We start from the raw sequence: 3990 nt of genomic DNA, 5'->3' as shown, positions 1-3990 counted from the left end.
AAATCAATGAAATGTTACTAAGCACTATTGGACTAGGTGCTTATTTTACTGAAATGTCAGAAGTTTTCTGTTTGTATAATAATTTCTGGTACTGTGCTGTTTTCTTCCGGCACAGCCAGAAGACACTTGAACAGCAACTGAAAATTATCTGCTCTTGTTTAGAACCCCTCACAAGTAGTGTGTGCAGATAAGAAAATAATTATTTCCCCATTTCTTCTGCACACCAAACATTCAATTTGTAAGTACTTGAAAACCAAGACTCTGAGCCTGGTATTGCTGTCAATAGATGCTGAAAAGTCTCCTGTGAATTTATATTTGGGCTTAATGAGTCACTCTGCAGGGCATAATGTCTTTGAATTGCAGGCTATGGTAGCTAGTTTCCAAGTAGGTGATAGGAGATTCAGGTTTTATGTATCTGGTTTAAATTTTGGTAATCTTAAATTTGGAGCAAGCTTTTATTAACTGATGTATTTCTATTTTTAAATTTCATTTCCTAAAAAATGGACTTTTACAGTGCGGTCATGTTTTGACATGTATACTGTTATGCCACATCTGATAGAAAACTGACGCAATTGTTAATGAAACTGAAGATTTTTGTCTTAAAGACGCTAGATCTGATCAGTCTTGGACTCTTGTGTTTTACTAACGATTTAAGAAAGAACAGCTTTCAGAAAAGGACTTTCCTGAAGCAGCGGTGTTGTCTTCAGAATGATTTCTTCGTGTATGAAGATAAGTTTTCTTTCTGGTCACTTGGATCAGCTCCTTTAGTTTGGTATGATATACAATATACGCAGATCTGGAGACTTGTGGTTTTGAAGCCTCCTGTAATTGAAAAACACTGTAATTGATTAAACATGCTTGATAGGAATGTACTTGCAGGTTGCCACACATCACGTAGTAGGGCTCTTTTACGATAGGCAGCACACTTTTCCTTTGCACAGGCGGATCAGAAAGCGTGTACCTTCCTCTTGTAGCCAGTGGTTGGAGAGTAGGATGAATGTAACTGGTGCTTATTCTGATATAGAATTGCTTTCAGGGTTAGGGTCTGTATTTGAGAAGAAGTAAATCCCTTCATATTCGACCGATTGCATTATATGTTTTTAGTTACCACAGAATTCCTAAATATTTCCCCCATTAATAACATTGCAGTTCCTCAGTAACTTGTTTAGAAGAATTTGAGGGGGGAACAGAGGGAGATTCCTTACCACTCAAAAAATGAAATTACTCTCCAGGCTTGGGACACACTGTCTAGTCCCAGCTCTGTAAATGAGAGATTGCCATAGAGTTCGGTGGGGTCAGGATTTTGCTCTTTATCTCCTCTTTAGGTTTCATTGTCACTCGTAAAAGAACCGAATGGATTGCATATGTTTGGCCTTAAAGAAAGAAAGGTCAATGTGGCTGTGATTTAGATGAATGGAACCGTTCATTTAGGTATCAGTAACAAACTATATTCTGCAATTTCTTGATAAATGGCTAGAAATCTAGACAGCATTGAGCTGTAAGAGAAATCCTGGTTGTGGCATAGATAATATTAAACATTGACATTTTACTCCGTGTGGCTTTTACTGTAAGACCTGCTCACTCGAGCATTATGTGCAAGATCGTGTCATGCAGAGACGAATAAGTAATTTGTAGTAATCTTCATTTCGCCGTAACTATTTAAACTGGCCATGCTTGGAATAAAATGTCCGGTGATTAACATTTTCCTCGACATAGCTCGCTAACCCATACCCAAAAGTGTTGCATAGAGCAAGTCAAACAGCATGGTTCTAGCCAAAATGGACTGAACTCTAATCGTGGCTGGGCATTGACAAAAACGGTACCAGTCAGTATAGGTGGATCCAGACCTTTGTAAAGTGGGATGTGGGAGTAGCAACTAGTGCTGCGGCCCCACTCCCAGCTTCCTCCCAACCCCGTACAGGGGCAGGCAGACCACACCCTGAGAACAGCAGCTGGGGAAGTTCCCAAAGTGGGTAATTATTCCCCACCCCCTTCACCTCCGTGTTACACTGGCATGTTCCTTCCACTTGTATTACTCCTGCCCGCCTGCCCGCCCACCACTGCTGCTGTCCCCTGCTCACCCTGGGGCAGGGGGAGGTCTTGCATTGCTCCAGCGGGGCTGCACAGGGAGTGGATCTCAGCATTGGTTGGTGCGTTTCCTCCTCCTTGTGCCTGCTGTCAGGCTGGTAGGAGCATCTGGGGGAACTGGGGAGGGAGAGAGAACCCATCCGCTGCTGTTGTCCCCTGCTGAGCCTGGCTCCCTGTGCAGCCCAGCTACAGCAGGGCAGGAACAGCTGTGGGGCAGCAGCAGTGGTCAGTGGAGATGAATGGGTGGGCAGGGGAGGGGATGTGCTACTGTGGACAGAAGGGAAGGGGAACAATCCTTATACGCTCAGGGGGCAGCAGGGCAGGCCCTATGGGGAGAGGCTATGGGACCTGAATCTATTCAGCCTCCACAAGAGGAGGCTGAGAGGGGATCTGGTGGCTGTCTGTAAACTGGCCGTGGGAGACTAGAAGGCAATGGGAGAGTCCCTGTTCCCCCGAGCACTACCAGGAGTAACAAGGAATAACGGCCATAAGTTGACGGAGAGTAGATTCAGACTAGACATCAGGAGGCGCTACTTCACAGTCAGGGCGGCTAGGATCTGGAACCAACTTCCAAGGGAAGTGGTGCTGGCTCCTACCCTGGGGGTCTTCAAAAGGAGGCTGGATAGACACCTTGCCAGGATCGTTTGCCCCCAGTGCTCTTTCCTGCCATGGCAGGGGGTCGGACTTGATGATCTGCTATGACTTGAAAAATAAAAAAGGTCCCTGGCTGCAGCTCCTGGAGCATAGTTTGCAGCAGTGGACACACCACTGCACTGGATCCACCCTGCTTGGCTCCCATCCCTGCTGTCTACTGGTGTGCCACTTCTCACGGTGGTAATGCTGCTGCAGCTGTAGTGTGGCCAAGGCTAAGACCATGGTGCCATGTTCCAATGGTTTAAATAGATTTGGAATTGGTTTATAGACCCATTACAAAGATGATGCTTTTGAAAGGGAGAGCCTGATTAACACTGATTAACTTTTGCTAATGGCAAAAGACTCTCCCTTAGCTTTTAACTTTTGCTAATGGTGCTCAAAAAAGCCTGGATGGCAGACTCAGATTGTTTTCCCTAGTGACTTTTTGGCTCAAGTGTACCTCTCAAATACTCCTTATTTTCAGACACCATTGATTGTGTTCCCTGATTTATTTGGCTCTTAAATTGGTATCCTCTTTTTTTTTTTCTTGTGAAGTGCATTAGACCTGTAATAATAACAAAACCAAATTTCACAGGAAGTTATTTACAGTAAAGGAAAGAGTACCACAGATTTGTTGTGTGTGAGAAAAAGGCTTTTTTTGCGGATCTTGCTTTGGCTCTTTGAGAACTGTGTTTTGTCATACACTTGGATCTTGGTGAGTTAAGTGTTTCGGACCCCCCACCATCAGTTTCAGCAAGTGGATGGGTCGGTATCAGCCTGGAAGGGGGTGGGCAGTGGGGTCCCGCAGGGCTCGGTCCTTGGACCGATACTCTTCAGTGTCTTCAACAGCGTCTTGGACGAGGGAGTGAAGTGTACTCTGTCCAAGTTTGCAGATGACACAAAACTGTGGGGAGAAGTGGACACGCCGGAGGGCAGGGAACAGCTGCAAGCAGACCTGGACAGGTTGGACAAGCGGGCAGAAAACAACAGAATGCAGTTCAACAAGGAGAAATGCAATGTGCTGCACCTAGGGAGGAAAAATGTCCAGCACACCTACAGCCTAGGGAATGACCTGCTGGGTGGCACGGAAGTGGAAAGGGATCTCGGAGTCCTAGCGGACTCCAAGATGAACATGAGTCGGCAGTGTGACGAAGCCATCAGAAAAGCTAATGGCACTTTATCGTGCATCAGCAGATGCATGACGAACAGATCCAAGGTGATACTTCCCCTCTATCGGGCTCTGGTCAGACCGCAGCTGGAGTACTGCGT

Source organism: Alligator sinensis, unplaced genomic scaffold (genome assembly GCF_000455745.1).
Source record: "Alligator sinensis unplaced genomic scaffold, ASM45574v1 scaffold358_1, whole genome shotgun sequence".
NCBI classification, from domain to species: domain Eukaryota; kingdom Metazoa; phylum Chordata; order Crocodylia; family Alligatoridae; genus Alligator; species Alligator sinensis.
This window is presented reverse-complemented; position numbering follows the sequence as displayed.